At 35.6% G+C, this 9,971-nt stretch overlaps 1 protein-coding gene across 7 annotated transcripts in view; it reads right to left on the bottom strand.

Moving 5' to 3' along the window:
• Positions 1-9,917, bottom strand: part of CPEB3 (cytoplasmic polyadenylation element binding protein 3) — an 82,139-nt gene extending 72,222 nt beyond the window's left edge. For 2 of the 7 annotated variants that reach the window (XM_087702294.1, XM_087702289.1), the window contains exon 1: positions 105-235. The gene's annotated coding sequence lies outside the window, so the exon portion shown is untranslated. Of the gene's footprint in view, positions 1-104; positions 236-1,348; positions 1,456-2,236; positions 2,320-9,795 lie in introns of those variants that run through there. The other 5 variants (XM_087702295.1, XM_087702293.1, XM_087702291.1 and 2 more) reach the window with 4 other exon arrangements.
• Positions 9,918-9,971: the final 54 nt, after the last annotated feature.

Raw genomic sequence — 9,971 nt, forward strand, 5'->3', positions numbered from 1 at the left:
AATCCCCACACCCACCCCCCACTCTCTCTTTAGGGGTAAAAAACGGGTTGAATCGGCGCGATTAGCCCCCGCCGCCTCTAGAAAGACATTTGAAGAGGTTTCACCCTTTCCGATGCCTCGCTTCCTTTCAGTGTAAAGGAAAAAAATATGTGCTTATAGGGCAGAGATATACAGCAATTTCGCCACGTCTCTTTCTCTGATACCGGAACTCAGAGCTCTCGCCCTGCAATGAGAAACTGATTCTGGTTCCTGTTTTTCCGTCCACCCTCCTCCTCCTCCTCCTCCTCCCCTGTTATTTGCATACGTCAATAAATACTGCTGCGTCCTTCAGCAAGGTTAAAAAGACAGCAGCCTTTACTCTTCTCCACCCCTTTCCTATGAATAGACTTTTAAAGGAGACGGATACCCGTTTTGATTAATCAACAAAAAGGGTTCAGCCAACTCATTCGAAACAGTTCACCACTCGCGATGATCTAAAGCCTAGATTAGAGTAAGCGTAAACGGCGAGGCATTTTGCTCTTTAAATTACGGGAGAGGGGAGGGAAGTACCCTACATTACAAAATATTCAGTTTAGCTTGCTTTAAACAACCATTTTGGGTAAAACCGGCTTAATAACTAGTTCGTTTTCCATTTGCTTCTCTATTCCTTTGAATATAACACGATGTAATCTATTGGTAAATTTTAAAGAATTCAACGTTGTGATTGCGAGTAAAGTTAATTGATTTCAGTTACACGCCTTTATAACACGAATGCATTCGTACGATTAACCCGTCTTTAAAAAATATTTTATTTGGGCTTAAAAATACTGAAATACCCTCAAAATTGATAAAAAAATATATTCAACAGCTGTAACGATTACCCAAAGGAAAATTGCAGGATTAGAGTATGCATATATTATTTAAAATACCGTCCGTTGTAAATAACTAGACTTTCAGAAATATACAAGTATCATTGCTTTCATTCATGTTAATATCCTTCCCCCAAAAATTATTACTGGGCAGTTTAAAATTTAATAAATACACACTTAATTATAAAAAACATGCATTAGCTTTTATAGCAAGAAAGCTACGAGAAAAAGTAAAACAGACTAAAAGCAGTCATCCATCTAACATACTGAACTTTGTAAACCGATTTAGTTAGCAATACAGCATTCAAAATCTACTCCTGTGTCCTGGCTTGCTGGCTTCCTCGCTTCCTCCCTTCCCTCCCTCCCTCCTCTTTACCCAGTGTTGAAATCACTGTTTTTTTTTTCTTGCTATTTAACTGCATAGAAATAATCAAGGCGTCATAACAGCAGCTGCTCAGAGGACTTAAGAGAATTAGGAACATAGTAATTTTCTTTCTCACGTCTCTCCTGTTCCAGGGATTCATAAATTTATCATTCCTCTTCAAACAGGCAGTTAAATCAAGTAAGAATCAGCCAGCAGCATATATTGTACGGGTATTATTAATCCACAGCAGGATAGTTCACGGAAATAATTCTCTTCACTACTGATCTACACACGAGCTAAAAATAACGTTTTGCAGAGGGTGCACATAGAGAGAGTCTTCTAAGCTAAATTCAGAATCCCCCAAAAGGAGTAAACTAGCGCATCTTTGCACGCAGTTCTGACGCTGCTGTAGGGGGGGGGGTGCAGGCAAACCTTTAAAGCAGCATTGCAGCAAGGCATAATATCAAAGCCTTTGTGTAGTTTTCTATTAGCTGCACTCGGATCAAATTTATCAAAAGCTGTAGGGTAGACAAAATACACACAAAATATCCCATGCAAAGGGTGGGGGGGAATGGGGATATTACTCTGCATCAGGTTTTAAAATGCTTGTTTATGGAAACATTTCTATAAATAAGGCTATAATTTAAAAAAATATGTCTTCCAATGTAGATGATAAGCCACACTATAACAACTGATTTAAATACCACTGTGAACTTCATATTGCACTAAAATTCACACCTTTCCCTCTCAAGGTCAAAATCCACTTTTAGTTAATGTAGGCAAGTCTGAACCAGGAAAAAAAAAAAAGGACGTTACTCTAAAAGCAAAAAAAGCAGGTAGCCAAACACCCAGTTGTAGGTTAATATCCAGAGTCCCCTGATTTCTCCACCCCCCTTTTCTCCCACTGAATATATTTGTATCAATTCAAAGTATACTACGGAAAAATAATAATATCCCCTCCGTACTTCATCTGCATGCAAATAACCCCAATACAGTCAAGGCAAAGGCGCCCAGAACGGTTTACCTTTTGAGCGTTCTGTATTTAAAGATCAATGAAAGGTAGGGACAGTGTGTGTCTATTTCCTTCTTTCGGGTTTGGTATATGATAAATAGAAATTGCAAGAGCACTTTGACAACTGTGAGCTTAGGGCGCATGCGCGCGAGTGGGATTGTGGGGGTTGAAGTCCTCTGCGAAAGAGCTCCTTTGAACAGAAGGCAGGCTGGGAGGATACGGTAGTACACTATTCAAAGCAGCGACGCACGCTTCCTAAGAGGAACTACGGTGATATGGATTTTCAACAAAGAAAACTGGCCTAACAGGTACGCTTGGAAATAGTTACTTAATCATATATGAATAATTGATCTTAATTTAGACATGGATCAAAACGCTAACGTTTCCTTGTTTTTTTTTATAGAGATTTGTATGGTATCTGAATTAAAATCAACCGGGTAATAGCTTCCCAAAGTGAGTTGTTATAACCTTAGACCTTAACTAAGCACCGGATTTCATTCCATTAAAATGGCTTAATATATTTATCAACATATTCAGATCTATTGTGTCCCTCCTTCTCCCTGCTTTACAAATATTTTTTTTAAATCATTACCTATTCCATTCTTGCATACACCCATGGATTTTTAAAAACTCCCTTAGTATTTATCCCTTACAATTTACAATGAAAGTTACCCCTTCTCTTCAGGCAGTGTGCACACGCACACACATTCATACACAAACTCTTATGTGACCTTAAATTAAAATCTATCATGGATAATATGACAATTTGATTTCTCTTTTCCATAACTGACTTTACATGTAGAAACTCTGTTAAAACAAATGAGAAATATGAGTAACATACTATATTTTTACAACATTCTTTATGATGGGAAACTTCTAGTTAATAACTGTAAATAAGGAAATTATAATTTTTAAGAAACATACAAGAACTGACTGAAGATAGATTTTAACTTTCATCAAAATAGTAATATCCTTTTTATGAAATAATTGACTTACTTAACAATAATCATATATCTTCAAGTCAAATATAACAAGGATAAGAATGAGCAAATATATAAATCAATATTTTCCAAAACATTGCATCTGGCATTTTCCTACTAAAAATTCTTAAACTCCAGCGTGCTAGAATTACAAATCACTTCAATTAACAGGATGGATTAAGTTTTAAATGCTAAGTTAATGCAGATAAATATCTATTTTTCCAGTTACTGCCAGTAGCATTTTGTCTGACAAAATTACATGGGGAAGAGATAAAAGATCTAAGCATTCCATCATAAAGTAGCTTATAAGGTTGCTAAGATAAAAAGGAGCTTTTTTATTTTCATAATAATTTCTGGATTTTTAAATTACATTGGAATTTAAATATCTGAATCATCTGTTTTAATTATACCTGAGCAAAGGAATTCTATCCATATTTATTCAGATGTGGTTTAAGGGGTCTTTCTCCCAATAAAATCATTATACTTTAGCCTCCCTTTTGTTCTTTTTGAGGGAAGCAGTTGGATCTTTAATCTAATGCTGAGAGTGGAGTAGAAGTCTGGATGTGTGGAAAAATAAATACAATAGAGATTCATTTTACTGGACAGTTGGCATTTAAGGGCAAGAGCAAATTATATTCATTCCTAGTCTTAGGCAATCTGAGAGCATTCTGTAATCGACACACAGATAGCGTCAACTGAATGAAATGTATTTTTATTAACAATGGCATGTTAAAACCAAATACCGTCAATTTCCTTTTCCAGACTAAATTACTAAAAGAAGACAAACAGAACAAAAATTCTATTTGTTGAAAGCCACCTTATTCTCTGAAGACGGCACCCTGAAACATCACATTTGTTATTTGATCTGTACTAGTTTCCATTTTAGTTTCTAGTCCAATTTCAATGTATAATTAAAGATGGCAAGTATAATTTCTCCCACATATATTCATAGTACTCAATTATTTCATTCAGCATTATGTTTTGCCCCAAATTCTTTCTACTGACTCACTTCGGGAAGTCTTCAAAAGGAGTGAGGTTGTTTTATTTCTGATACCAACATTGTAAATTGTTTACTACTTAGTTGAAGTAATATGTTTTTTGATTTTATATATGAGTCTAGGGTATGACTTTTTTGGAAGGGCTTTTTGGTGATTATTTTCTCTTTTATTTTTAATGTCAAAAATCCTTGCTTTTGCTAATTTGATGCATTTTCTTTGTCTTTTTATTTATTGTTCTAACCCCATGTATTGGGAATATAAGTATACCCTAGTTTCCTTTGAAGTGAGACATGTGTCCTACAATTAACAATAATAAACAATTATGATAAACAAAATTTCTTAGAATTAGTCATATGTAAACCACATCAATACATACTGTGGATGGCCCAGCTAGATGGCAGCACCTAGCCAGCAGTGGCTAATATCAGAAAGCTAAACAGAGTTGGATCTTGTTATTGCTTGGAATGCCAGGCCTGTAGACTAGATTAAGAAGTCAAAGCATTATGAAAAAAGGTAATGGTAAATTGCTTTGGTATTGCTGACAAAGAAAGCTATGCGAACTTATTGACGAATTCATTAAGATCAAAGGAGATATCAAATTCAAGCAGAAATGTTTCCTTTATATAAAATGTATTACCCAAGGTGGCAAGCTAAAATATAGAAATATGGCTTCTGAGGAAAAAGAGAAACTGTTTAAAATAATCCACAATAAAAATGAGCAACAATCACAAATGTCCAAACCATGGTATAAAAATATTTCGGGAAAGCAATTGGGAAAAATTGGGGAGGGTGGGGAATGGTTTTTTCCTTATTTTTTATATAATCTATTTTCATTTTCATTCTATAATTGTATTTTCCTTTCAAACTTTCCCTGTAATGTTTATTTTATCAATATATTCCTTTCTCTTTTCTTCTTTTTGCATTTTTGTTGTTTTAGCCAATTAATAAAAAATAAAATCAGGGTGAAAATTCATTTATACTATAGATGAGGAAATATTAATAGATATAAAACATGGCTCAAATATCTAATGAATAACATGTTTTCTTTTATTTATTTATTATTTATTTATTTATTAGACTTATATACCGCTTCATAGGGCTTTCAGCCCTCTCTAAGCAGTTTACAAATTTTTAGCAAATTGAGTCAGCAAATTGCCCCCACAGTCTGGGTCCTCATTTCACCCACCTCGGAAGAATGGAAGGCTGAGTCAACCTTGAGCCGGTGAGATTTGAACCACTGAACTGCAGATAACAGTCAGCTGAAGTGGCCTGCAGTACTGCACCCTAACCACTGCGCCACCTCGGCTCTTTTAATAGGAAAAAGAGGAAAGGCCCAACATAAAATATGAATGAGTAAACCATTCTAGATAGACTTCACTAAAACCTTAATTAGATTAAATTGCTAAAAGAATTTTTGTATTACAAGGTCATTAATATATATTTGGAAACAAAATATTTGCTTTTTCATTATTCTCTGAACAAGGAAAGCAATGTAAAATGTGTTAGGTAGGAAAAACATACTAGTATATATATTTGCAGATAAAATACCAAAAATGTATTTTGTAAATTACTTCAAGATAGAGAAAAATTAATGTCATTTGAAGTATCTTTTATGAACTTTTGATTATTGTCAAAGCCTTAATAGACACATTCTTGAAAATAACAGGAGTCAAATGTGACTTGGAAGAGATTTTATGTTGTAAGAGGGCATGAAAATAAACAATTTCATGTAAGGGCAAAGTTTTCAAATGTAGAACAGCAAGGAATATTTTTATTTAAAGTTACAGTGTTTTGAAACAGAAACAGCAAAATAAGGAGAATGTACCCTGCACAATGTACAAGCATTTACTGGTATGTGTTATTAGAGCAGGAGATACAGTGACATCTACTCATTCTTTCCCCAGGGTTTCTTCTATCTATTCATTTCTATATCCAGAGTACTAAGAACTGGTAGAATTCAACATTTGTCTCATTACATAATGATAGGCTGTTCAGAAGTTAAACATAGTCCAAAGACTTGCACAAGAACTATCACTTCAAAGTCAATATTGTTTCTGTATTTCTATAAGTGGTGCCTTCAAAAAGGTCAGAAATAGTATAAAAGATAGGTAAATTTTGTCTTTCAAGTTAAATAGTCATATGTTTCTTAAAGACAATATGTTACACCCAAAACTGAAAGGAAAAGTAAATGAACATGAGAGATTTGAGAAAAAAGGCAGGATCAGTTTGCTGTTATATTTACAACAGTACAATAATACTGTCCCTCAATCCACAACTTGATGTAGGTTCATGATTCCCTTAAGGAAAATGATGAGGCTGTGAATAGCAGAATTAGAAATACAACATAACTGAGGTATCATGTTGAAAAAACCTGGTACACACTGATTCTTATGTTGTAAAATTAATATGGAACTGATATCAAATGCTACGGGTAGTTTTTCATATAAAATTTAGCATGCAGATTTCTATATTAAACATAACAACATTTTGTATTTATATCCAATTCACATATTGATACGGAAATAACCAGTTCCCTAAAAATAAAACATCCCATTATTAAAATAGCCTGTACAAATCATTATATACCTACTATGTGTTTTGTTAGTGTTTATCAGGTAAACAGGTTAGCAAATGATATGTATTTAAAATTGGTAGGAGAAAAATTGCTAGTTCTTGATAAATAAATGATCTTTATCTCTACATAAAAGAATTGCTTCTCTCTCTTTGGGAGAGCCGAAATAATTAAATTAGGCCATTAAATTAGTTTTAAATTTGTAGTTTAGAAATGAGAGGACCCATTTCAAAACAAACTGTAATTTTTGATTACAATTTTTAAGGATATGAAATTTGTTCAACACCTATTATCAGTTAAACCAAGGCCATATGTAGTCTTTTAAACCAGATGGATCTATTTAATCTATATTAAAACAACAATAAAGCTAAAGTAAAATTAGCACTATATGGTTTACATTCCTAGAAGAATACCCAACCCCAGCTGTTTACAACGTACCAAAAAAACCACTTGCCAAACATATTTTAGCAAAGCCCATTGAGGGAACTTAGCCTATGTAGTTACATCGTGGTTTCACCTGTTACTTCAGACTCAAAATGGGTTAATGGGGTAAACTCTGATTCAGTTAACCATGGATAAGTGTGTGAACTAAGCCATTGGTTAGTTTTCTTACAAAGAGCTTGAGAGGTATACTGTACCATGTTTCGATAGAAGAGAATATTTGTAGGTGATATTTGAAAATGAGGAGTCCTTCTCTGAGCTTGGTTGAGTTTTTTTGCGGACATTTCCTTATCCAAAATAGGTAACATCACTTTGGGGAATGAAACATATGCAAGAAAACAACCAAGCTCAGAGAGCACCAAGGACGCCCTCCATGTCCTACGTTTTATCTACATCACCCTGATATAATTTGAAGAAGATCTGACATTCTAGATAACAGCTGGAAGGGTATATATATATATATATATACATCTTCTTCCTGCCCCATTTCATGTATCTCTGTAAACAGGCAGATTAAAGAAAACAGGTCAATTTCCATTCAGTTCTCCCTTCGGGAGTAGACATGATATTTTAAACCAGATGGATCTATTTAATCTATATTAAAACAACAATAAAGCTAAAGTAAAATTAGCACTATATGGTTTACATTCCTAGAAGAAACCCCAACCCCAGCTGTTTACAACGAACCAAAAAACCCACTTGCCAAACATATTTTAGCAAAGCCCATTGAGGGAACTTAGCCTTAGATTTGACATTCTAGATAACAGCTGGAAGTTGAACACTTCTTGCCTAGGGTACATATATATCTTCTTACTGCCCCATTTCATGTATCTCTGTAAACATGCAGATTAAAGAAAACAGGTCAATTTCCATCAAGCTCTCCCTTCAGGAGTAGACATGATATTTTAAGAGGTTATACCCCACACCGAAACACTAACCCACCCCAAGATTATGGCAGGGTTTCTTTCCTCAATTCAGCATTACTTTCAATAGCCTCGCTGGGAAGAAAGGGGAAGGTATCATCATCATCATCATCATTATTATTATTATTATTATACAATTGTATCACAGCGGCCAGTTGTTTCGCCGGATTTGGCATTGGTTACTAGTCGGGCCCCACCCAGGGGCCTAGGACGTCGTAACGTATTTTCGTAATATGCGTGCAGATCCAAGCAGTGCGGCTTTTTGCATTTGACTGGTGGTGATTTTGTCAAATTTTTAACTGTTTTAAATGTAATTCCAGTGCTTTTGGAATAGCACCCAGTGTGCCAATTACCACTGGAATTACCACTGCTGGTTTGTGCCACAGTCGTTGAATTTCGATTTTTAAGTCCTGGTATCTTGCGCTTTTTTTCATGTTCCTTCTCGGCGAGAATAGTTAGAATAGAATGATAATAATAATAATAATAATAATAATAATAATAATAATAATAATAATAATACACTAACCCACCCCAAGATTATGGCAGGGTTTCTTTCCTCAATTCAGCATTACTTTCAATAGCCTCGCTGGGAAGAAAGGGGAAGGTATCATCATCATCATTATTATTATTATTATTATTATTATTATTATTATTATTACTACTACTACTACTACTATACAATTGTATCACAGCGGCCAGTTGTTTCGCCGGATTTGGCATTGGTTACTAGTCGGGCCCCACCCAGGGGCCTAATTATCATTATTATTATTATTATTATTATTATTATTATCATTATTATTGTTATTGTTATTATACAATTGTATCACAGCGGCCAGTTGTTTCGCCGGATTTGGCATTGGTTACTAGTCGGGCCCCACCCAGGGGCCTAATTATCATTATTATTATTATTATTATTATTATTATTATTATTATCATTATCATTGTTATTGTTATTATACAATTGTATCACAGCGGCCAGTTGTTTCGCCGGATTTGGCATTGGTTACTAGTCGGGCCCCACCCAGGGGCCTAATTATCATTATTATTATTATTATTATTATTATCATTATTATTGTTATTGTTATTATACAATTGTATCACAGCGGCCAGTTGTTTCGCCGGATTTGGCATTGGTTACTAGTCGGGCCCCACCTAGGGGCCTAGGATGATGATGATGATTATTATTATACAATTATTATTATTATTATTATTATTAATTAAATTTATAGGCCGCCCAGTCCCGAAGGTATTGTTATTATTACCCTATCCTCAAAAGAGAGCACTTTGCCTCATCCACATGAGGCTCCTTTTGCTCCCCACATTTTGTTTCTGGGCTACTGACAGCTAAGGAGACACCCATTTTATTGGTCCAGTTGGCATTAAAAATAAAAATAAAAAGGATAGTGGAAACAGGAGGACGACACAGAAGACAAAACCTGTAAGAAAAAAGGGAAGCCGGGGTGAGGGGGGGAGAAGGAGGTGTGAGGGGGAGGGGAAAGGTGTAATGTACATTATAACACCCCTTATAACTACGAATCGGTCCCTTTTTTTTCTTTCCCGCTCCCCCCACCCCCCCAAAAGACGAAAGGGGGGGGAAAGCCAACCCGCGGAGAGAGAAACGGACAGGGGGGGTTGAGGGGCGGCGAGAGGTGCTGACCTTTCCCTCAGCGAGCGTAGCCATCTCGCCGCGTCCGCAGCCGAAGGCAAAAGAACAACAACAAACCGCCTCGCGCTCACACACACACACACACACACACACACCGCGGGGGGGGCGGGGGGGGAGAGGGGAGCAACCGTAACGCGCGCGCCGTTAGAAGGAGGAGGAGGAGGAGC

Source organism: Thamnophis sirtalis, unplaced genomic scaffold (genome assembly GCF_051295495.1).
Source record: "Thamnophis sirtalis isolate CommonGarterSnake01/CBP01778 unplaced genomic scaffold, rThaSir2_p1.2 scaffold_15, whole genome shotgun sequence".
Lineage (NCBI taxonomy): Eukaryota > Metazoa > Chordata > Lepidosauria > Squamata > Natricidae > Thamnophis > Thamnophis sirtalis.